Source organism: Callospermophilus lateralis, chromosome X (genome assembly GCF_048772815.1).
Source record: "Callospermophilus lateralis isolate mCalLat2 chromosome X, mCalLat2.hap1, whole genome shotgun sequence".
Classification (NCBI taxonomy): domain Eukaryota; kingdom Metazoa; phylum Chordata; class Mammalia; order Rodentia; family Sciuridae; genus Callospermophilus; species Callospermophilus lateralis.
In genome coordinates, this window is record NC_135325.1 from 32677305 (window position 1) to 32704288 (window position 26984).

Genomic DNA, 26984 nt, shown 5'->3' on the forward strand with positions numbered 1-26984 from the left:
TACGACTCCCTATGCCCGCGCAGCTGAAGAGGTCAGAGACTTGAGCTCTCTGCGGCCGCCACCATGTTGGATCTCCTCTTCAGTTTTATTTAAGCATCTGCATCTCTGTTCGGCCTTTATAATTTGGATCAAAGTGATGGAAGCTTGAGGAATGGGTCCCAAGAAGTCAAGGCCAATTGTAGTAATCCTATTGTACTTACTGAGGTTTCAAAATCCCCCCCTCCAAAAAAGCCAAGGAATCCAGCATGTCCCCTGGAAACTATTATTGTTCCAGAGGTGAGATCATTACCCAAGTTCTCCAAAAAGATGACGACAAATAGAGAACATGCATTTCTTGGTTTAATTAAAAATTCTCACCTTCCAGGCACAATGGCAGACAACTGTAATTCCAGCAACTTAGTGAGGCCCTAAGCAACTTAGTGAGACCTTATCTCAAAATAAAAATAAAGATAAAAAAGGACTGAGAATATGGCTCAGTGGTCAAGTGCCCCTAGATTCAGTCTCTGGTATAAAAACAGAATAACCAAAAACAAAAGTTCTCGCCTTTCTATCTCTGTTTCTGTCTCTTCTCTCTCTCTCTCTCTCTCTCTCTCTCTCTCTCTCTCTCTCTCACACACACACACACACACACACACACACACACAGGTATAAGCACCTCCCTCCACAAACTATCCCAAAACTATCCAAAGAAAGAGCTGAAAGACCAAACCTATTCCACCCATGCAAGTTTTGCAGCAATTATAGATAAAGAAACTCTCCTTTAATCCCAGTAGTTCAGGAAACTGGGGCAGGAGGATCACAAATTTGAGGCCAGCCTCAGCAACTTAGTGAGGCCTGAAGCAACTTAGTGAGACTCTGTCTCAAAATTAAAAATAAAAAAGGTTGGGATGGGGCTGCAGCTATGGCTCAGTAACAGAACACTTTCCTAGCAATGTGAGGCACTGGTTTGATCCTCAGCACCACATACAAAAAAAAAAAAAAACTAAATAAAATAAAGGCATGCTGTCCATCTACAACTACAAAAAATTTTTTTAAGTGGAGGCTGGGATATGGCTCAGTGTTTAAGCACCCTTGGGTTCAATGCCTGCAGCCCAAAACCAAAAAAAAAAAAAGTGGAACAATCCCTGAGAAGCTGGTATCAGCAGTGCCTGATGATGATGAAAAGCAAACTGGCTTAGTCAGTTTTATTATTGTTATTGTTAAATTCTCTATAACAATGAATCCTCTCATTGCCTATATTTAAGGTGAGCCATTCTATTTTCATTTTCTCTCCTTTCTGCTTGGCACCCACTGAGTCCATCTTTTTTCTATTGGTTTATTTATTATGTATCCATTTCCATTTCTGGACTTTCTCTTCTAAGTACATTGATCTTTCTATTCATATGCTAGTTCCACTCTCCAGGCTTTATAATATTTTTTGTGGTACTGGAGATTTAACTCAGGAGTGCTGTACCTCTGAGCCAAGCCATATCCTCAACCCTTTATATGTTTGATCTTGGAACAGGGTCTCACTAAATAGCTTAGGCTGGTTGTGATCCTCCTACCTCAGCCTCCAGAGTCTCTAGAACTATAGGACTGAGCCACTACACCTGTCCTATAATATATTTTAATATCTTATTGTTCTGGTTCCCTATCATCACTCTTCTGTTTTTCAGATTTTTCTGGCTACCTTTTTTCCATATGAATTTTGAAATCAGTTTGTTTAATCATGGCTTCTGGCTTCAACTATAATTTTAATGAAGTTTTAATTCATATATTTGAGGCTTGTCATCCTTTGTTATTATAAAATTTTTCATCTACCAATGTTAGGGGAAAACTCTTGTTCTATGTATTATGATTTTTAATAGTTTAAGTTTTTGTTTTTCCTTGAATTGGTGATTGCTATGATTTAAGTGATGGAGTCCCCTCCAAAATTCATTTTGAAACTTAATCCCAAGTATTGAGACATGACCTTTAGGAAGTGATTAAGTCAAGAAGACCCTGCCCTCATGAATGAAATTAGCACTACAATAAAAGGGCTAGAGGTTAATGGGAGCTCTAGCTCTGTGCTTCCACCTTCTGCCAGTGAGGACATTGCCATAAGGCACCATCTAGAAACAAGAAGCAGTCTCATTGGACACCAATGCCAGCTCCTTGATCTTGGACTTCCCAGGCACTAGAACTGTTAATAAATAAATATGTGTTTTTATAAATTACCTAGTCTCAGGTATTTTTATAGTACCACAAATGGAGTAAGTCAGTGATAAACTCAAATGGTACGAAATTCAAAAGAAACAAAAAGATTTGTAGTGAAGTCTCTTTCCTGCCCATCTCTCTGGATACCCATTTCTCCTCCCATTAGGCATCCTAATTGACAGCATTTTTCAGAGGTAAGCTATGCATATATAGGCAAATATATGGGATATCTTTTCTTATTTTACCTTCTTATATAAATAGAAGCACACTTTATAAAGTGTTCTGCATCATGCCTATTTCATAGAACAATATTTTTAGGAAATCATTCCAGATTACTACATGAGCTGCATATTTAATTGAATAAATGTCCCACCGAGTACCATTATTGGGTTCATTTTAGATTGTTTAAAGATATATTGCTAGTACATACTGTATGACTCAATTTGCAAGCTGATCTACAATGACAGAAAACAGATCAGTGGTTTCTTGGGGATTGGAAATGGAAATAAGGGAATATGACACCTGCCAAAGTCATTGAAATGGCCGGGCTCAGAGGCACAAGCATATAATCCCAGTAACTCAGGAGGCTGGGGCAGGAGGATCACAGGTACAAAGGAACCTCAGTAACTTAGGGAGACCCTAAGCAACATAGCATGGTCCTGTCTCAAAACAAAAAAGGGCTGAGGATGTGGCTCAGTGCTTAAACACTCCTGGGTTGAAGCCCCAGTACCAACACAAAAAAATCATTAAATTGTGCACTTGAGATGGGTGCTGTTTGCTATGCCTATGTTACACCCCCAATAAAGTTGCTTTTAACAAATCTAGTATTATTACAAGTAGTGTTGGGTGTGCAGGAGTCTCCCCGCTGAAGTTAAAGTATCCCTCCCGCGAGAACATCTGGGAATCCCTTATCCCTCCCCCTCCTCTCCGCAGGATGCCAAGCCGGAGGGCGCCAAATTCAAAAGTTTTCTCAACCAATCCTGGCGGGACACAGTGTCAGCTCGCCATTCCTGAGTCACCCTGCCAATCAGCACCTGCCACGTGGCCTAGGCAACCCTTCTTAAGCAGAAGCTTGCAAGCTCACACTCTCTCTCTGCCTTCTCTCTCTCTCTCTCTCTCTCTCTCTCTCTCTCTCTCTCTCTCTCTGTCTCTCCCCCCTCCTCCTCTCCTCTCTCTGCTCTCTGCCTGTTCTTTTCTTCCCCTTAGGGCAGCACCCCAATAAATCTCTTGGCTGAATCTCGGTCTGGGGTGAGTCACTCGCCTTTCAAGTAGTGCTATAATAAATAACCTTTACATATGTATCTATTCTATCTCCACTTGTTTTCTCAAGTATTTATTATGATTCATGGTATTTCATTTTGTTTCTTTTTGAAAAGGACAATTTTTGGGGGGAAGGAGGTGCTGGGTATTGAACTCAGGGGCACTCAGCTACTGAGCCACATCCCCAGCCCTATTTTGTATTTTATTTAGAGACAGAGTCTCACTGAGTTGCTAACTGCCTCACTTTTGCTGAGGCTGGCTTTGAACTTATCGGCTGGGATTACAGGCATGTGCCACCATGCCTGGAATGAAAAGGACAATTTTGATACAAAATCCCAAAATATATTCATTCACATATTTTGATGTCCGCTTGTTTATTGTCTGTCTTCCCCACCTCACCCCTGCCCCCAGGAGAGAACAGGAACCTTGTCTGTCTCATTCATCACTTTATCTCCAGAACATAGAATGGTGCTAAGCACAGAGTAGGCATTCAACAAAATAGCTGTTGAAAGGCCATTCAAAATATATATATTTTAGGCTTCATTTCTAGGGATCCAAATTCAACAGGTCTGTGATAGGTTTGGGGAATCTGTATTTTTAATAAGCTACATAGGTATTTCTGTTCACTAGCCAGCTTTGAAACAATGCTCTTTCTATGTCAGGTCATCCAACTTCTCACCCAGGTAATTGTGGCAGCCCTCTTCCTCCTTGCATGCCCCCCACATTTTTCCAGTGCTGAGGATGGAACCCAGGGCCTCATACATGGAAAATGCTCTACCACTGAGCCACACTCACAGTCCCTGCATCCCTTCTTAAAACATTACAATGTAAATTGCTTCCAAAGATTGCCATAACACTCCTGTCTATCCTGAATGCCTTTCTCAATATGACTTTTCTGCTCCTCCAATCAAGATATGCAGCCTCTTTAATTTTGTCTAGTCTTGTAACTTGCTTTGACCAATAGAATATAGTGGAAATGGTGCTGTGCCAGTTCAATGCTTGGCAGCATCTGTTTTGGAAGTTATACTGAAGAGAACTGAGGCATCAAGCCAAAAACCTCCACCAAGATCCTCGATGTATGTGTAAGGTCATCTAGGAGCCTTCACCCTTAGGGAACCACCCTAGCTGATGCTACTCAGGGAGTAGTTAAACTGGCCCTTCTAAGCCTTCCCCAAATTCCTAACTATGAGCAATTAACTGATACTTCTTTTAAGCCCCTACATTTTTTAGTGGAGTGTTAAAGGTCACAGATAACTAAAATATGTGTTATAGCGTTGCTTTCAGTCCTAAATCCTCAAAGGGCTTGAAAGGCCTTTGATGATGTGACCCCTGGTCACCTCTCCAACCTCACCTCCTGTTAAACATCCCAGTCTAGCAGACCTTACCTTACCTAGGCTTCAGATGCTATTGCCATGTGCTCCTGTCTTCGGAGTTAATCAGCCCTGGAGCCGTCCAGGGTTAAGTTACCAAAAATGTCTTGTTGTTTTTCTCATATTTGAAACAGGAACAATCATAGCACTTATCTCACAAGACTATGGTGTGAATTCACTAAGATAATGCATGACAAATATTTAGGATAGCACCCGCCACATAGGCAGCACAAAACAAATGTTAGTAATAAGGAGGCTGGCATGGTGGTGCTCACCTATAATTCCAGCAACTCAGGAGGCTGAGGCAGGAGGTTTGTGAGTTCCAGGCCACAATTTAGCAAGATCTTCACCAATTTAGTGAGACCCTGTCTAAAAAAAAAAAAAAAAAAAAAAAAAAAAAAAAAAAAAAACTTTTTTAAAGCTGGAGATGTAGCTTAGTAATAAAGCATCCCTGGGTTCCATTGCTAGCACACGCACAAAAAATTGGAGGGCTCGGGTTAGCTTAGTGAAAAAGCACATGCACGAGTTTCTGGGCTCAATCCACAGACACACACACACACACACACACACACACACACACAGAATAAGTACTGCATTGTGTTACAACTGTCTGCTTATTTGTTTTCCCCTGTAGACTGAAAACTCTGCAGGGACAGCAGAGACCACACATTCCCATTCCTGTATCCTCAGGGTCTAGCATAGTATGTGTACTCAATAAGTAATTGTTGAATATATGAATCAATCAATCAGCAAGAGAGTAAATAAACAAACTTATTATTGATGTGATATAAATGAACAAAACTGCTAAAGTATATGTGGATTGGTGTTGACCCTTAAGAACATTAGGTATTTGCCAGCTCAACTTAATATAATGTGGTTAAGTAGTCTCAGGATCCTGATTAGATAGGATCATAGAGAGTATTGAACCTAATTTTTTTTTCCTTTTTTTTTTTTTTTTTTGGTATGACTTTTTCTTGGGATCTCAGTTAATTTCTTCTTTGAAGGTGGTATGTAACTCTTCTGTCCTTTGTAAAGGCTTCATTTTAAACTTATTTCATTTGTCTGTTTATGGCAAAGAATATTGTTGTGAATGGAATTTTTATTCTTTGGTTTTTGCAGAGAAAAGGCAATTGTCTATGTACTGTTTTCACTTTAAGTTTCTGCAAGACTGTTTTTGTTTTTGACGACAAGCATGAACAATTGCTGGTAGTCAGGGAGATAGGATCATTACTGCAGTCTAAGAGCTGAAAACATCCAGATGTCACATTATTAATTAATCTGACACATTATTTTTCCATCTGATCTTCAAACATAGTCCCTTGATACCCTGGTTATTAACAAGTAGTATAATTTATCCCCCAGAGGTCCTCAGAGTGACATAATTCAGAACTACAAAACAAGGCCAGGAAGTATCATATATTTTATAACACCAGAAGTAACTTCTAAAGTTGATCAGGTGTTTTATGATAATTTAATGGTGATTTACAAATTACTTAGATGGAAATTGAGTGTTTTTTTGTTTTGCTTAAAAAATAACCTTAACTATTCCACTCTATGTTCATTATTAATACTTCTTCTCCTTCTAATCTCTCTCTAACACACTTCAGTCAAGCTAGTCCCTACCTCTGTACCAGAATTGTGCTTTTCCAAGTCCCTACCAACCTCCAATGTAACTAAATCCTTTGATCACTTCAGTCTACATGAAAGACTCACTTCCTTTTGTCTCTGGATTGTTTTATCTCACTGGTTATTCCTTATTAGTTTTTAAAAATCTTATTTTGAAATAATTTAAGGCTCATAAGAAGTCACAAAAACACTACAGAGAGGTTCTGTGTACCCTTCAACCAGCTTTCCCCTAAAAGACAACTTCTGATGTAACCAAATCAAAACCAGGAAATTGACATTGGTACAATACTCCCAATGGAACTACAGATTTCACCAGTTTTTACATGTGTTTATTTGGCAATTATACAGTATAGATTCATGTAACCACCATTACAATCAAGATTCAGAACTGCTTTGTTGCCACCCCTTTATGATCATAATCTACCCCTAAGCCCTGGCAACAACTAATCTGTTCTCATCACTAAAATTTTGTCATTTCAAGTGTGTAATATACATTGAATTGTTTTTAGATTGTCTTTTCTATTTTATAAGGAAAAAAATCAAACTTATTACATGTGCCAATAGTACATTCTTTGTTTGACCTGGGCAGCATTCCGTTGTGTGAATATACCAGTTTGTCTATTTGCCCATTAAAAGACATTCAGCTTTTTAAAGTTTTGGCTGTTACAAATAAAGCTGCTATGAACATTCCTAAAGGCAATATGTTCTTTCTCTTTGGTTACTTTCAAGAATTTTTTTTCTTTGTCATTAATTTTCAGACATTTGATCATAAGTTGTCTGATTGTGAATTTCTTTAGTTCTCTCTTTTTATGGTTTGTTCAGCTCTTTGAATTTTTAAGTTTATGTCTTTTACCAATTTTTTTATTGTCCCATAGGTCTCTGAGATTCTGTTGCTTATTTTTCTATTTTCTCTCTCTTTCTCACATTGGATAATTTCTGTTGATCTATCTTTAAGTTCCTTGGTTCGTTCCTCTCTTAACTCTGTTCTGCTCCTGAGTACTTCAGATAGTGAAATTTTTTATTTCACTTATTGTATTTTGTAGCTCTAAAATTTCCATTTGGTTCATTTTTATATCTCTTTTTTATTTGTTGGGACTTTCTGGGTTTTTTCAATAGTTTTGAGAATATTCATGACTGCTTGTTGGAACTGTTTTCTGGTAGCTACTTTAAAATTGTTCTCAAATAATTCCATCTTGGTGTTGGCAACTGTTGATTGCCTTTACTCATTCAAGTTGACATTGTCAAACTTCTCGGTATGATGGTAATTTTTATTATATCCTGGAAAGTTTGAGTGTTATGAGATTCTGGTACCTATTAAAATCTTGTACTATAGCAGGCAGTCAACCTGTTTATGTTAAGGACATATACCTTGCACTGCTTTTGTGAACTATATGATCCAAATACACGTTTAGTTTCCAAAGACTTTGAGGTACTATTTGGTTCTGCTCAGGTGTGTGCTGCCCAGAAGTTAATCTGGAATCTGAGTGGTGTTCCAGACCAGTGTTTGTTTCTGAAGCTATTTTCTGTGTTGTTTCTTGTCAGTTTCACACTTGAGCTGCTCAGACATCTGCCCAGGATTTCATACATAGATTTTTAAAATCACTTTCCCTTCTGTATGTAATCTTCCTGCCATTTTCCAGTTGGGAAGGGGAGGACTATGACTTTTTAAATGCTTTTATTATTCATTACAATTATTCATAATAGTGGGATTCATAGTGACACATTAATAATGCATATAACATAATTTACTCCATTCATTCCCCAGTACATAACCCTTTTCCTCCCCTCTTCTTCCCCCGTTACCCTTCATCTACTCTTTTGGTATTTTTTCTATTTATTTACACATGTATATACTTTTTTTCAGTGACACATTATACTTATTTATATATAACAGTGGGATTCAACTGTAGTATATACATGCAAGCATATAACTTTGAATGATTTTGTTCCCTAGTTTTTCCCACTTCCCTCCTTTCCTCCCTCTTTGATTCCCTATCTCTATTCTATGATCTCCTTTTATTCCTTTTCTTCTTTCTAGTTTCTCCATATGAAAGAAAACATTTGACCCTTGACTTTCTGAATCTGGCTTATTTCACTTAGCATGATGGTCTCCACTTCCATCCATTTACCAACAAATGACATGATTTCATTTTCTTTATGGCTGAGTAGAACTCTGTTGTATACATATATTTTAAATTTATTTGTTAGATTAGGAGGAAAAGAGGGATGAAAAATGATTTAAATTCTTGTGGAATGAGGTTTCTGTTTACTGAGATGGGAAAGAATGAGGAAAGAGCAAGTTTGTGCAGAAAAACTGAATTGCATTCTGGAAGTCTGATTATCTATTAGATAACTAAAGTGGTTGTGTAAGTCTAAGACTCAGGATACTAGTCATGGCTACTACATTCATCCATAGCTACTCTCATCAAATATTGTGACTTTAAGAACCATCATAAATAGTTCTCAAATAAATATTTTCAGTCATGACTACTATCCTGAGTCCTAGACTTACAATAACCACTTTATCTAATACATAATCAGACTTCCAGAATGCAATTCAGTTTTTCTGCACAAACTTGCTCTTTCCTCATTCTTTCCCATCTCAGTAAACAGAAACCTCATTCCACAAGAATTTAGATCATTTTTCATCCTCTTTTTCTCCTAAACTAATCCAATCTACCAGTACCTGTTGTTGCCTCTACCTTCAAAATAAAAGAAAAATCAAACCATTTCTCATCATTTCCATAGCTACCATCTTGGTCAAACCCAATATTATCTCTTAATATATTATTGAAATAGCATTTTAAGGAGTTGCACTGCTTCCTTCCTTGCCTTCCCAACATTTTTTTTCTCCACTTCAAAGTGAGCCTTTTTACATGTAAATCAGATCATATCACATGTTTGTTTAGAACTTCCTGAGTCCACCTCAGAGTCTTTACCATGCCCCTACCTAATCTGGTGCTGCCATTCCTCTGCCTAGATTTCCTACTAATCTTCTTGCCCACTGTGTTCTGTCAGTACTGGCCTTTGTACTGTTCTTAAAACATGCCCAAAATTTTCTCCCTTCCAGTGCTAGTATTCTAGTTACTGTTTCCTCTGCCTGGGATGCACTTATTCCAAATAGTCTACTTCTTCACTACCCTCAGGTTTGTGCTCAGATATCTTATCAGAGAGCAGGGTACAGTGGCCCATATCTGTAATCCCAGTGGCTCCAAAGCCTGAGGCAGGAGAATCGAAAGTTCAAAGCCAGCCTCAGCAAAAGTGATGCAGTTATCAACTCAGTGAGACCCTGTCTCTAAATAAAATACAAAATAGGGTTTGAGATGGGGGCTCAGTGGTTGAGTACCCCTGAGTTCAATCCCTGGTAACCCCCTCCTCCAATCAATCAGAGAGGCCCTCCCTAACTACCTTCTCTAAAATAGTATGCTTGCTACTGTCTCTTTGCCCTGATTTTTCTCCTAAGCATTTTTCCCAGTCATCTACTGTTGCATAACAAATCACTCCAAAACGTAGAAGTTAATGGACTAGAAGTTCAGGCATTCTGGACCCTCATCTGGAATGGATTTAATGAATGGAAGCAGGCCTCACATGTTATTACTGTCTGGGTTGCTTCATTCTCTGTTATGTACTCTTCACATGACTAGTTTGAGATTCCTCATAGCAAGGTGTTCTCAGAGTAGTTGGATTTCTTAAGTGGTGGTTGGCTTCTCCCTTAGATGAAGTGGAAATTACCAGACATTTTAAATGGTTTCTCCAGTACTGATATGGCAATACTTTGTAACATACTCTTGGTCAAGGAAAGCAACAAGACCATCCTAGATAGAAAGAGGAAATAAATAGACTCTGCCATGGGGTGAAAGCAACCAAATGCATGTGTGGGGCCAGAGGGGGTAGGAATTGATTAATGATGACCTTAGCTATCTTCGTAGATTATATGCCACAGTACCTATAGCCCTTTAACATTATTTATATTTGTCTACACCACTAGGATAAGGTCCATGAGACCAAGAGATTGTCTGTATAATTCACTGTTACATCTCCATTGCCCACAACAGTGCCTGAATACATAGTAGATACTCAATTATTTCGTTAATAAATTTTGCATAAGATCTAACCTTCAATGATTCCTTACATGGAAAAACCGAATTACTGTCCCTACAATTGTTAAGGTCTGCTAACACCTGGTCCAATATTTTGCTTCGTATCTTTAATTATAAGCTTGTACCAAAAAGAGAAATTTACAAATTTTACCTATGGTGAAAACATGTACCATGAAGGAACAGAGGTAGAGACCTTAGAGGATTGTGAACCTGGAAAGAGGCATATTACTGTCAATGCCAAAGCTTAAGGATACAATATGATTGGGATGCAAAGCTCTTCTTCAGATTTATCTCCAGAGTCAAAAGGACATTTTCTTGTTGCCAGGAATAATCTGTACTCATCCATAACATTTCAAGTGGCCCCAGAATTTCCAAGATAATTGAAACCAAGGAAAGAAGATATTATGATATTTGTATGACAGTAAGTAACCAGTAAAAAAAAATCATCTCATTAATTGAGTGCAGGGAGGCATGAAACTTTGTTCACATGCCAAGTGCATTGTGAATCTCACCCATAGTTCCAACTCAAGGGACAGCCCTCAGGCTTTCACTCTTTGGCTCTCTGATGTCCTGATAGCCACACATGTTTAAACTGATGATTGGTTACACATCTGACCCCAAAGCAACTAATCCAAACAGGTGTGCAACCTGGGATTTCTTCTGCCAAGAAGAAATTGGCTGAGTACCAGTCCACTCTGAGGAATGTAGCTGATAAATACAAAAATATTTGGTAGCTATGATAGGTCATATGTAAAGAAATTGTGAGACAATAGGGCTGGGGTTGTGGCTCAGTGGTAGAATGCTCACCTAGCATGTGTGATGCACTTGGTTCGATCCTCAGCACCACATAAAAATGAAATAAAGACATTGTGTGTCCACCTACAACTAAAAAATAAATATATATTTAAAAAAAGAAATTGTGAGATAACATAAAATAGAAACAATGAGATATAGAAAGTATATAGAGTGAGGAGATAAACTAGCAGAAAGAAGTAAGTAAATAAACACCGGGAGAGTAACTTAGGCACAATGAGTGAAGCCCTAGGGCTGGGGATGTGACTCATTGGTGTAGAGTGCTGACTTGGCATTTGTGAGGCCCTGGGATTGATCCTTAGTGTATGCATGCTTACACACTGCGTGCAACACACACACACACACACACACACACACACACACACACAAGAGTGAAGCACTAGGGCAAAGGACCACAAACTTTTGCTGTGCTTCCTGCCATCTTAGATTCCCCCACTACCACCCTCTAATTCAAGCCCAAGGCAAATAATTAAACCCTGTGTTAGGAAGGAGTTTTTCCTATGCTCATAAAAAATGCATGAAGAAAATTTTTTGTTATTATGACTGTGATGTCTAACTCTGGGCAATTTAATGAGACCCTATCTCAAAATAAGAAATAAAAAGAGTTGAAGGTCAGTTCAGATGTAGAGCATCCTTGGGTTCAAAACCCAGTACTACCAAAAAATGGAACAGACAAAAATTCTTTACTACAGAATGCTACAATAGTAAAAATATAAATAACTAATTAATCAATATATACCAGAAGTTTAGAATTCTGTAAACTCGGAAGAGGAGAAGTGGAAGAAGACAGACAACAAACAGATATACATACCATCAAACCACTATGAGAGAAAGACATCTGGGGGTTACTCAAGCTGAAGCACTTATTAGTTATTATAGTTTTGCCATAGCCTCCTTACACTTCTGAGATCCTGGACAGTAATGTAGGAAGTTGGGGGAAAGGAGTGTTTAGCGACAACATAGGCATGGGCTGCCCATCTCCAGGGCCATTTCCCTACTTCTGCACACACTGCCACTCATGAATGTATGCCATTGGTTTATAGTATCATAGTCCATTTTTCATCCTTGTGCATTAGTCTGCTAGGGCCACCATAACAGAATACCACAGAAAATAGATGGCCTAAACAAAAAAATAATAATTTTTCTTACAGTTTTGGATGGTGTAAATTCAAGATCAAAATATCAGCAGGGTTTTTTAAAAATATTTATTTTTTTAGTTGTAATTGGACACAATACCTTATTTTATTTTTATGTGGTGCTGATGATCAAACCCAGGGCCTTGAATGTATGAGGTGAGCGCTCTACTGCTGAGCCACAACCCCAGCCCATCAGCAGGTTTTTAAAACTCTTTTTAGTAGTAGATGGAAAAAATACCTTTATTTTATTTTATTTATTTTTATGCAGTGCTGAGGATCAAACACAGCAAGTGCTATGCTACTGAGATACAACCCCAGTCCTGTCAGCAGGTTTTGTTTCTTTTGAGTCTTCTTCCTTTGGTTTGCAGATGGCTGCCTTCTCATTACATCCTTACACAGCCTTGCCTTTGTGTGCATTTATGCCTGTGTCCTTTCTTTTTTTTTAAAGAGAGAGTGAGAGAGAGAGAATTTTTTAATATTTATTTTTTAGTTATCGGCAGACACAACATCTTTGTTTGTATGTGGTGCTGAGGATCGAACCCGGGCCGCACGCATGCCAGGCGAGCGCGCTACCGCTTGAGCCACATCCCCAGCCCCTCTTTTTTTAATATTTATTTATGTATGTATCTTTAGTTTTAGGTGGATACATTAGTTTGTTTTTATGTGGTGCCAAGGATCGAACCCAGTGCCTCATGCATGCTAGGCAAGTGCTCTACCACTGAGCCCCAGCCCCAGCCCCTGTGTCCCTTCTTATAAAAATACCATGTCAGATTGGATCCTGACCCACCCATATGACCTCATTTTACATTAATTATCTCTTTAAATGCCCCTTCTTCAAATAACAGTCACATTCTGAGGTAGGAGTAAGGAGACATAAATTAGGAGGGGGTACAATTTAGCCCATAATTCATTGCAGAAGTTTTATTTTATATAAGAAGATATCAGAAGCTCCCTGCCTCCTCTTCTTGACTTGAGACCAGAAGGCTCCCAACATTATGGCAATATTGTGAAAGTCATATCTGTTGCCCATTACCCTAAGGCAAGGATGTGTGTGGCTCGTCAGTGAGAATCCTCTTAATATTTCTTGATGTATGGATCAAGTTCAGTTTTAGCCCTTTGAAAGGGATACAGAACCTTGTTGCTCTGGACCTGGTGGCTCCAATTGAGATTTGCTGTCAGTAAAGTATGAAAAATTACAAGAAGGAACTCCTTGGTAAGCAAAGAGAAATTGAGATAAAACCCAGGCACAGAACTATGGGATATGCATTGGTTCAGCTGAGCCTGGAGGTCTTCCAGGACAAAGCCACCCTGGTATGATATTCTGAATGAACCTGCCCAAACTCAAGTCAAAACTTAATTCCCATTGTGTATTATTAAGAAGTAGGACTTCATTGGATTTTTAAAAGGTGTTTAGGTATGGGCTTTGCCCTCCTGACTGGAATAATCCATTCACAGATTAATAGATTTGTGGGCTCATGGGTTATCATGAGATTCTGTTATAAAAACTAATTTGGCTCTGTCTCTTATATGCTCTTCTCTTACTTCAGGATTCTGCAGTGGATCCCCACTAGCTATAAGGGTGTCACTAAATGTGGTCCCTCAACCTTGGACCTCCTAGCCTCCAGAACCATGATCTAAATAAAACTTTATTCTTTATAAATCACCCTGTCTGTGATATTCAGTTATAACAACAGAGAATAGACTCAGAGAAAGGGGGTTGCTCAGTGTATGACTGTGAACCACAGAGCCATAATCTTTGAGCACATGGGAAGGACACCACCTATATCTGTACAGTGACCCATGCAAACATGTTTATCCTTTCCAGGAGTACAACTCTCCATGTGAATGGGTGAATCCAGGCCTTATATTCACTTGAGGGGACTTCAGAACAAAATCAGTAGGGATCTGAGCCTACTTTCCAATTCTTGCTGGAGAACCCACATAGTGGCTTGGACCAAGTTCAAAACCCAGCTTAACCATTTACTTTGTAAAATCTTGTACTCCAATTTCCTCATCTGCAAAATGGGGATAAGAAGAATCGTTCTTCATAGAGTCTTTAGGAGTAATAAATTATTTAATAACTTATAATAGCATTTGGTACATTAAGAATTTAATAAGTAGTACTTTTTATTGTTCTTTATGTGGTTTCAAATTCATTATTATTTCTACTTAAGTCTTTACACACAGGACTTATACCCTTTGACCTGACTGAGCCTCGTGATTGTTTAATATAAATACTTACATTTTTCTTTAGAATTTTTAATATTTATTTTTCAGTTTTCGGTGGACACAACATCTTTGTTTGTATGTGGTGCTGAGGATCGAACCCGGGCTGCACACATGCCAGGCGAGCATGCTACCGCTTGAGCCATATCCCCAGCCCTAGATACTTTACATTTTGACCAACAGAATAGATCCTGGGAAGAAGTGCATGATGCAAAGTTAAATAACAACAACAAAAAAATCTGAATGAGCTACTCTATTAATATAAAAAATATTTACATTACTGAACTAGTAACTGGTGATGATCTAGTTATCTGTGAACTTTGGAACCACACAGCTGATATGTTAAAAATAATCCATGCTAGCTTCCAAAAACCAGAGAAGATTTTAGTTAGCTTCATTCTTTGATGCTTCATAAAAAAATTTTTACAGGCTCTGGAACATCATCATCCTCTTCTTCAATGTCTTCTAGTTTTGGTGCTTTGCTACTCAACACTTGCTGAGGGGACTGTTTAGCTAACTTTCTAAGGCTCATTAAGTTATGAGCACCAAGTGGCTTAATATTCCAGGAAGCATTTCTGTGATAGATTTGACTGCTGCATGACCTTGTAATTGTGAAAGTGTTAGCAGAGAGGGAAGCTTGCACTTGGGTATTGTTTGTTTGTTTGTTTGTGGTACTGGCTATTGAACTCAGGGGCACTTAAACACTGAACCACATCCCTAGCCCTTTTTTATATTTTGATTAGAGACAGGGTCTTGCTAAGTTGCTTATGGCCTAAGTTGCTGAGGCTGGCTTTGAACTCACTATCCTCCTGCCTCAGCCTCCTGAGCAACTAGAATTATAGGCATGTGCCACTGCACCCAACTGGACTTGGGGACTATTGAAATGAATGACTATCCTATCATCTTTAATCATGTTCACCTCTTCAATATCAGCTATTTATTCACAGGTTATTTTTTAGAGAACTCTCAAGCTTTTTGTCATAAGCTATAGCTGTTCTATGTACTACCTTCTTTCTGCAGGCTGAACACTTGTCCCCATCCTTATCTGAGCCTGGAGTTTGGCTGACTTCTTGATTTGTGTTGCTCTTTTTTCATTCTGTCTTGGGACCTGGACATCCAGGATTCAGGGAAAGCAACTCATGCTTGAGAGCATTTCCCCAGCCATAGGAACATTGAAAGAATGGGAGCTGCAGTGGGAGATCTTTCCTGTTACATAAGGCAGATAAAAGAAGAGAATAATTGGAATTTTAAAAGTTTGACATTTATTTAGTTACAGATTATAACTATAATTTATTCCCCCTTTGATTTAGATATATTGTAATAAAATTATATTCACTTTGTTCTCATTATTCAACCAGTTAATATTTTAATGTATTTCCTCCCATTTTTTTCACATGCCTATATAAATTTTTTGTTAAATTTTTTCATATCAAGTATGAAATTTATATTAAGCATTTATATGTAGATGATGAGTATTTTCTCATATATGTTAAGCATTTTCATGCATTTAAAATTGTAAATGTAATTTTAATCTGCATAACATCCCATCAAATGGCTGTGTAATCATTTGTCAATGATTTCAAATTAATGAACATTTAAAATGCATCCATTTTTAATTATTTAAAATATCACCCATAAAAATCTTTATTTACAATTTTTTATCCCTTTTTCTATTCATTTCCTTAAATAAGCTTCCTATAAGTAAAGTTACTTGATCAAAGGGAATAGACCATAATAGAGGAAGTCCTTCCCAGAGCAATTAGTCAAGAGAAAGAAATAAAAGGCATCCAAATTGGAAGGAAGAAGTGAAATGGTTTGTGTTTGATGCTGACATAATTTTATATATACAAAGCCCTAAAGACTTCACCAAAACCTATTAAAATAAATTCAGTAAAATTTCAGGATATAAAATCAACATGCAAAAATCAGTAACATTTCTGGACTGGGATTGTGGCTCAACAGTAGAGCACTCATGTAGCACGTGTGAGGCCTTGGGTTTAATTCTCAGCACCATATAAAATAAATAAATAAATAAAGGTATTGTGTCCAACTACAACTAAAAAATAAATATTTTTTAAAAATCAGTAACATTTCTATACAATAACAATGAATTATCCAGGAAATAAAACAATCTCATTCCCCCCTCCCTCAAATAAATTTAACCAAGGACGTAAAAGATCTATACATTAAAAAAACACTGTAAAATATCTAGGTATAGTGGTATGTACCTATAATCCTACCCACTCAGGGAGCTGAAGCAGGAGGATCAGCTTGAGGCAAGTCTGGGCAATTTAGGGAGGCCCCATGCCAAAATAAAATTTTTAAAATGGCTGGGTATGTAGCTCAGTGATAGAGTGCTTGCCCTGCATATGTGAGGCCCTGTGTTTGATTTTCAGTAACACACACATAAAGTATAAAACATTTATAAAGAAATGAAAGAAGACACAAATAAATGGAAAAATATTCTGTGTTCATTTAATTGGAAAATTAATATAATTAAAATGTCCATATTACCCAAGTGATTTGATTCAGTGCAACCTCTATTAAAATCCAATGTTGTTTTTCACAGAAATAGAAAAAAATCTTAAAATTTATATGGAACCATAAAAGACTTTATATAGTCAAAGCAATTTTGACAAAATGAACAAAGCTGCAGGCATCACACTACCTGACTGAGATAATATTACAAAAATATAATAATCAAAACAGCATGCAAATGGAATAAAAACAGATGCTGGCCAAGAGAACAGAATAGAGAGTCCAGAAATTAACCTATACACTTAAGTGCCAATTGATTTATTAATGCAAGAATACATGATGGGTCCCAGTGGCTTGAGAAGCTGAGACAGGAGGATCAAGAGTTCAAAGCCAACCTCAGCAAAATCGAGGCACTAAGAAACTCAGTGAGACCCTGTCTCTAAATAAAATACAAAATAGTGATGGGGATGTGGCTCAGTGGTCAAGTGCCCTTGACTTTAATCCCCAATACCTAAAGAAAAAAAAACACAATGGGGGGCTGTGGCTGTGGCTCATTAGCAGAGCGCTTGTGGAGCATATGTGAGGTACTGGGTTTAATCCTTAGCACCACATAAAAATAAACAAATAAAATATAGGCATTCTGTCTATGTACAACTACAAAATTTTTTTTAAAAAAGAATACACAATGGGAACAGTCTTTTCAATGACTGGTATTTTGAAAACTGGATATCTACATGCAGAGGAAGTATTTTGAACCCTTATCTCATATGTAAAAATAAAGTCAAAATGGTTAAAAAGCTTAAAAGACCTGAAACTATTAAATTACTAGAAGAAAACAGGGGAAACTATACCATATTGGTATAGGCAATGAATTTTTGGATTTGAGCCCAAAAGAACAAGCAACAAAAGCAAAAATAGACAATTAAGATTGCACGAAGCTTACTACATGCACAACAGATAGAGCACTAATTTCCAGGATATATAAAGAACTCAAAAAACTTAACACCATAAAAACAAATATCCCCTTCAATAAATGTACTAAGGAACTGAACAGATACTTCTCAGAAGAAAATATACAATTAATAACAAATATATGAAAAAATGTTCAACAGCTCTAGCAAATAGAGAAATGCAAATCAAAACTGCTCTAAGATTTCATCTCATCCTAGTCAGAATGGCAATTATCCAGAATACAAGATACAGTCATACATTGCTGTTGGCACTGGAAATTGGTGCCACTATTCTGGGAAGCAGTATGGAAATTCCTTAAAAAACTTGAAATGGAACCACCATTCGACCCAGCTATCCCACTCCTCAGTTTATATCAAAAGGACTTAAAATCAGCATACTATAGTGACATAGTCACACCAATGTTTATAAGCAGTTCAATTCTCAAACTGTGGAACCAACCTAGATGCCCTTCAGTAGATGAATGGAGAAAGAAACTGTAATATATATACACACACAATGGACTATTACTCAGCATTAAAAGAGAATAAAATTATGGCATTTGCAAGTAAATGAATAGAGTTGGAGAATATCATGCTAAATGAATTAAGCTAAGCCCCCAAATCCAAAGACCGAATGTTCTCTCTGATACGTGGATACTGATCCACAATGGGGGGAGGGGGCATGGGAAGAATGGAGGAACTTTGGTTTGGGCAAAGGGAAGCAGGGAGGGAAGGGGGTATGGGGGTAGGTGAGATGGACATCATTACCCTAGGTACATGTATGATTGCACAAATGGTGTGACTCCTATCTTGTACAACCAGAGAAATGAAAAGTTGTACTCCATTCATGTACAATGAAATGAAATGTAATCTGCTGTCATATATAACTAATTAAAAAAATACCATAAAAATAGATTGCACCAAACTACAAAAACTTCTGTACAACAAAAGGAATAATATAGTAAAGATAAAACCTATGTATTGGGAGAAAATTTTGTAAACCATACATCTGATGAGGGACTAACATATAAGGAACTCAAACAAATCAATAACAAGAAGGCAAATAACCTGATTAAAAAATGGACAAAAGAGGTTGGGGTTGTAGCTCAGTGGTAGAGTGCTTGCCTAACATGTGTGAGGCACGGGGTTTGATTCCAAGCACCACATATAAATAAATAAAAAATAAAGTTCCATTGACAAAAACAATTGACTAAAAATATTTTTAAAAACAGACAAAGGACATAAATAGATATTTCTCAAAGGAGACATAAATGGCCAATAGATATATGAAAAATGCTCAATATTACTAATCATTAGGCAAATACAAATCAAATCCACAAAAGGATATTCATGTCATATTGATAAAAATGGCTATTATCAAAAAGATGAATGATAACAAGTGTTGGCAAGGATATGGAGAAAAGGGAACCCTTGCACACTGTTGGTAGGAATGTACACTAGAATAGCCATTATGAAAAAAAATAGCATGGAGGTTTGTAAAATACTTAAAAGTAGAAATACCATATGATCCAGCAATCCCACTACTGGGTTTTTTACTCAAGGGATTTGAAATCAGTATATCAAAGAGATATCTGCACTCCTGTGTTGATCACAGCATTAATCACAATAGCCAAGATATAGATCAATCTAAGTGTCCATCAACAAATGAAAGGATAAAAGAGGGCTAGGGATGTGGCTCATGGTAGAGTGCTTGCCTAGCATGCACAAGCCCCCAGGTTCAATACCTAGCACCACACACACACACAAAAAAAAAAAAGATGAAGAAAATATGGCATATATGCCCAATGGAATATTATTCATCCTTAAAAAAGGAAACCCTGCCTATTTGTGATAATATGAATGAAGCTAGAGGATACTATGCTAAGTGAAATAAGCCAGGCATTGACAGATACCACATGTTGTCATGTATATGTGGAATCTAAAACAATCAAACTCAGAAGCAGGGAATAAAATGGTGGTTACCAGAGGCTCTGGGGTCAGAGAAATAGGGAGATATTGTCAAAGGGTGCAATGTTTCAGTAAGGAGGAATAAATTTTTGATAGTTATTGTACAGCACAGAGAATATAGTTATTAATAATGTTTATGTTTCAAAATTACTAGAGAGTGAACTTCAAATATTCTCACCACAAAAATGATCAGCATTTGAGGTGATGTGTATGCCAATTAACTTAATTTAATCACTCCATATTGTACACATATATCATAATATCACATTGTATCCCATAAATGTGTACAATTATAATTTGTCAATTAACAATAAAAAGTAATGTACAAAAAAGAGAATAGACTATTATTATGCATACTGCCAGTTTGTTTTTCCAAAATCTGGTACTGTTTTGCTCCACCCCATACTCTTGCCAGGACTTTGCTAATTTAATGTTGTTTTTGTCTTCATATTTTATTACTAGTGAGATGAAAATATTTTAAATATTTAAGAGCTCTTTGCATTCCCATGATCATAAATTGTTTGTTCATTTCCTTTGCCTTCTAATGAAATGCCACCAATATGACAACATTAAGGAATAGAAGGAGGTTTGGGAGAAGAAAATGGAGGTGATCTGCTTCTGAGAGTTTGAAGACACTCTGATTGGCCCCAGGTAAACTTTTCCATGCTTTTCTTTCCCCAAGATGTTAGCCTTTGTACTCACCTGGATAGCAGGTGAACCGTGTGTCAAGCACAAGGCCAGGCTAAATGACTATAAAACAAATTAATAGACTCCTTGTTTCTGAGGAGCCTACTGTGACTCAAGCAGAGTGGTTTTATTGCCTATGACTATGTTAAAGGGGTGAGGCAGAAAGCCTCTGACCTCATTCAAATCCAAAGGCTATAAGAATTTATCTTATGACAGCTTTCTAGGCTGATATCGTCCAGGGAAGATAAGCAAGTGAGTAGGAAATGACTTTGCATTTGCTTCTCTCAAGCCTCCCATGCAGAAGAATCACAAGACATTCTGCCAAGATCTAAATTTAGCTGTGGCTTATGTGGGTACCAGCTTCCCCCAGCTTCATGGTGGAGCTGGTCCTCTATACTCTGCAGGTAAAGACTCTTGGAATTATGTCTAGACCTTTTATCAACTTACGGAGTTTTGAGAAAACTTAATTCGTGTCTAAGAGGCCACTATCTTCTCTATATACAAAAAGATCAACTGAAAAATCCATTCATTTATAGCAATTATTCTATTGCCAGGGAGATCCTAAATGTTATGAATCAGATTCATCTGCAATTGAGTCATAATATGGCCCACGGGATAGCTGCATAGAGCTACAGCAAATTACCACATCATGTTCATTGGCCTCATGAAGACCTCCAATATTATTAGTAATATTGATGGGTGTGTATTAAGGATGTTAGGGCTTCTGAAAAGGAGACATAAATAGCCAATAGATATATGAAAAACACTCAATATTACTAATCATTAGCCAGGTGCAATGGCATATGCCTGTAATCCTAGCTACTTGAGAGGCTGAGGCAGGAGGATTGCAAATTCAAGGCCAGTTTTGGCAACTTAGTGAGACCCTGTCCCAAAATACAAAATTAAAAACAGGGGCCGTGAATGTACTCAGTGGTTAAGCGCTTGCTTATATGCTTGAAGCCTTGGGTTCAATCCCCAAAACTGAAAAAAAAAAGTTGAAGTATAATTCTTATTAGGAGTATTTTCTGCAACACTGTTTCTTCAGAGCTAAAAGGCAGTGTTTAAATGTTTCTTGTCCTCTGGGAAACTTTTTAATCCTGGAAGCTAGTCCTGGGACTTTTAAAAATCTATCTCTTTGATAACTGTGTACCAAACCTTTCACATAGGCAGCTATTGCATTCTGATTATAGGCCAGAACAAAACCAAATAATCAATCTACATGATTGAAGAAAAGAAACCCCCAAGTACAGCTGAATTAATTTGCTAGTGTTGCCCAAAAAAAGTATCACAGAATGGGGGGACTTAAATAGCAAAAATGTATCGTCTCACACTTTTCAGAGGCTGTAATTACACAATCAAGGCATTAGCAGGTTTTCTTTCTTCTGAGGACTGTGAGGAAAAGATCAGTTCCAGATCTTTCTCCTTAGCTTATAAGTGGCTGTCTTCTCCCTATATGTCTTCATATCTTCTTTCTATGGATATTTCTGTATCCAAATTCCCCCTTTTAATTAAGATATTGGTTATATTTGATTAGGTCCTACCCTAATGACTTCACTATACCTTGATTACCTCTGTAAAGATCCTGTCTCAAAATAAGGTCACATTCTGAGGAATTACTGAGAATGGTTTTTAATAAACAATAATTCACTTTAAGACAGGATTTGTAGGGTTTAAAGTTTTTAAAATTTGGACTGGGTCTTTTGAAGAAAAATAACAAAATTGCCATATTCTCCCAGTAATGAATGCTACAACATTGTTTGCAACAGGGAAACAATTCGTAAAGACCAATGAAAGCTAAACAGAAACTAGCTATTATAGTCAAATATGCAAAGAAAAAAATTCCCAAGGCAAACTTGATAGACTTATTAGTAATCAGCAAAGATGACTATACAACCATTCAGATGACCAGAGGCACAAATTTGATCAACACTTCAAAACTATCCAATAAGAAAGAAAAGTTAGAATCTTGAAATTTACACACAAGAATTTTAATTCTAAATTAGTATGGCTGCAAATATTTATTTTTCAATTTTTTTTTTGTATAACTGTGGGTATACTTCCTAAGATAGTCTAAGTTCTTATCAAATCTGTTACATTTCTTATCTATACTTTCATTTTAACAATTATATTCTATACATGCCCTATTGCCTCCTGATTGATAAGAAGACTACTTGAAAAAAGGATACAGAGTATAATTTTGAAAATATTAAAAGTATAATTCTCATATAAACTAACAGCAAGCTAGTGTCAAAATTCATTAATGAGAAAGCCAAAATGTTGATAAATGTGGTTCAAAGAGGATATGAGAAGTTGGATTTTATATAATCAGTGGGGAAAAAAGGAAGAGTGAAATAAGATAGCTACCATGGATACAAAATTGGTTAACTTGCTAAAGGGCAATAAACCATAAACATTTGGGATCATCTTTTCTGCTGGGTAGAGAAGAAAATTATCACACTTTGTCAGTTTTATTTATTTACTTATTTCCCTGGAATCGGAATTGAGCCTAGAGGCACTTGACCACTGAACTACACCCTAGCCCTTGTTTTCTTTTATTTTGAGACAGGGTCTCACTATGTTGCTGAAGCTGATCTTGAATTTGGGATCCTTCTGCCTCAGTGTCCCAAGTAGCTGGGATTACAGACATGCACCACCTTGACCAGCTTCTCTGTTTCACTTTCTTTTCCTGATCTAAGAATGTGCTATGAGCTGAGTGTTTGCTGTGGGAAGGTGAGGAAGTGGGAACTGCACCAAACTTAGCAGAATGGAAGATTTTGTCTAGGATAAGCCATGACATTTGTTCACTTTGTTATAAACTCAGGGAGGAAGAGAGGGGAGACTAGGAAAGAGTTTCTACTCTTATAAGTCCAAGGGACTTTTGGCCTGCTTAGGTGTTGGACAGCTATATGATATTAACCTTTCCTTTGTAAAATTTCATAATTATTATTATACATCATTTTTATTAGCATTTTTACCTTGTGACATCAGTTATTTTGCCTCAATATTTTTTTCTCTCTATTTTGGATTTATTTTTAAACTATCTAAATATTGATGAGTAGCAATTATGTAAGTGGAGATCTTCTAGATGTCAGATGGAGAGCTTAATTTTGGTATACATGGGAAGAGGAAACTAACTAAATCTCTCATTTAGAGTGGGTGAAATGGGAAGTAGTTCTTTTTTTTTAAGTAAAATCCTAAGGATAAAAACAGATTTTCTAACACACTGTGATGAGCTCTGTAATTTTATATTTATCTGAGTTTGTCCCTTTCCTTAAAAATATGGAGATGAATGTTTAGAAAATGGAAATTCCACTAGAAAAAAAATGATTTTTTTTAGTCTAGAAACTATCATTTCAATATACTTTCCTTTGGAGTTTCTTTGATACAAAAAGTTTACTAACATTATTTTCACTTTATGCTGTTAAGAACATTCACTTCTGGGGACTGAGGTTGTGTCTCAGTGGTAGAGCACTTGCCTAGCATGTGTGAGGCACTGGGTTCAATTTGTAGCACCACATAAAAATAAAATAAAGTTCCATCAACAACTGAGAAAAAAAAGAACATTCACTTCTGGCTGTGTACGGTGGGGTTTACCTGTAATCCTAGTGGCTTGGGAGGCTGAGGCAGGAGGATTGTGAGTTCAAAGCCAGCTTCTGCAATTTAGAGAGATCCTAAGCAACTCAGTGAGACCCTGTTTCTAAATAAAATATTAAAAAGGGCTGGGGATGTGGCTCAGTGGTTAAGTACTCCTAGGTTCAATCCCTGATACCCCCCAAAAAATAAATAAAGATAACTGTATTTATGTGGGTTGGTCTCTGTGTCTTCTATTCTGTACCATTGGTCTACATGTCTATTTTGGTGCCAATACCATGTTTTTGTTACTATTGCTCTGTAGTATGGTTTAAGGTCTGGTATTGTGAGGCCTCCTGCTTCACTTTTCTTGCTAAGGATTGCTTTGGCTATTCTGGGTTTAGTTTTCCAAATGAATTTCATGTTGCTTTTCCTAGTTCTGTGAAGAATGTTATTAGGATTTTAATAGTAATTGCATTAAATCAAAACTGCATTAACAGTTTTGGTAGTATGGCAATTTTGATAATGTTAATTCTGTCTGTCCAAGAACATGGGAGATCTTTCCATCTTCTAAGGTCTTCTTCAATTTCCTTCTTTAGTGTTCTATAGTTTTCATTATAGAGGTCTTTCGCCTCTTTTGTTAGAGTGATTCCCAAGTATTTTATGATTTTTGAGTGATTGAATGGGTTAGTTTTTCTAATTTCTCTTTCAGTGGATACAACACTTTTGTATAGAAATGTATTTGATTTATGGGTATTGATTTTATGTCCTGCTAATTTGCTGAATTCATTTATTAGTTTAGAAGTTTTCTCATGGAATTTTTTTGGATCTTCTAACTATAGAATTATGTCATCAGCAAATAATGATAGTTTGAGTTCTTCTAACACATATAAATATAGTTATCTCATATAGTTATCTAGACAAAGGCATCAAAAACATACATTTGAGAAGGGATAGCCTCTTTAACAAATGGTGCTGGGAAAATTGGAAATCCATATGTAGCAAAATGAAATTAAACCTCTATCCTTCACCATGCACAAAACTCAACTCAAAGTGGATCAAGGACCTAGGAATTAGACCAGAGACCCTGCACTTGATAGAAGAAAAACTAGGCCCAAATCTTCATCATGTTGGATTAGGCTCCGACTTCCTTAACAAGACTCCTAAAATGTGAGAAATAAAATCAAGAATTAATAAATGAGATGGATTCAAATTAAAAATCTTCTTCTCAGAAAAAAGCAACAATCATTGTGATGAAGAGAAAGCCTACAGTATGGGAATGAATTTTTACCAGATGCACATTAGATAGAGCACTAATCTCCAGGATATATAAAGAATTCAAAAAACTTAATGCCAAAAAAAAAAGCAAACAACTCAATAAGTGGGCTAAGGAACTTGTCAAAAGAAGATATACAACTGATCAACAAATATATGGAAAAGTGTTCAACATCTTTAGTAATTAGATACATGCAGATCAAAACTACTCTAAGATTTCATCTCACTCCAGTCAGAATGGCAGTTATCAAGAATACAAGCAATAATAAGTGTTAGAGAGAATGTGGGGAAAAAGGTACACTCATATTGTTGGTGGGACTGCAAATTAGTACAACCACTTTGGAAAGCAGTGTGGGGATTCCTCAGAAAACTTGGAATGGAACCACCATTTGACCCAGCTATCCCATTCCTCAGTTTATATCCAAAGTCACATAGCAACACCAATGTTTATAGCAGCTCAATTCACAATAGCTAAACTGTGGAACCAACCTAGATGCCCATCAATAAATGAATGGATAAAGAAACTGTGGTATGTATACACGATGGAATATTACTCAGCATTAAAAGAGAGTAAAATTATGGCATTTTCAGGTAAATGGATGGAGATGGAGAATATTATGCTAAGTGAAGTAAGCCAATCCCAAAAAACTAAAGGCTGAATGTTTTCTCTGATTAGTGGATGCTGATCTATGATGGGGGGGCGTGAAAAGAATGGAGGATCTTTGGATTGGGCAAAGGGGAAGGCGGGGAGAGGTTATGAAGGTAGAAAAAATGGTGGAATGAGATGGACATCATTATCCTAGGTACATGTATGATTGAACGAATGGTGTATCTCTATAACCAGAGAATTGAAATGTTGTGCTACATTTGTGTATGATAAATTGACACGCATTCTGCTGTCATGTACAACTAAATAGAACAAATAAAAACTACAAAAAAAATAGAAACAAAGAAAAAACAAAAACAAAAACCCATTCACTTCTGAGAAGCTTTTCTCGACTCTTCTATTCTCCTGGCTCCCATCAGGATTAAAAATCTGTATCCCCTATAATTCCTATTTTGTGAAATCTGCTATACCTTTTCCTAATTATCAGTGTATGTGTTGTTATATCCTTAATATCGTATTGAAATCATTTATTTTTTTATCTATCTCTTCTATTAAACTGAGCATTTAATCCATTTTCATCTCATCACCTAGCATAATGCCCAGAATACAGGGATATTTATAAATTTTGTAAGAAAATTTTAAAAATAAAAATAAAAAAGGTCTGGGAAAATAATTTTTGTAAGAATGAATGAGAATACTGTCAGACAGCCCAGTATAATATCCTAATCCATTTGATAAATTGA

The 26984-nt window shown here is 36.8% G+C and overlaps 1 protein-coding gene and 1 pseudogene across 1 annotated transcript in view; one reads left to right on the top strand and one right to left on the bottom strand.

Moving 5' to 3' along the window:
• The window catches only part of LOC143639426 (uncharacterized), an 831269-nt gene that overhangs the window by 297971 nt on the left and 506314 nt on the right, over positions 1–26984 (top strand).
• On the bottom strand, positions 15091–15619 carry LOC143639435 (transcription factor BTF3 homolog 4-like; annotated as a pseudogene).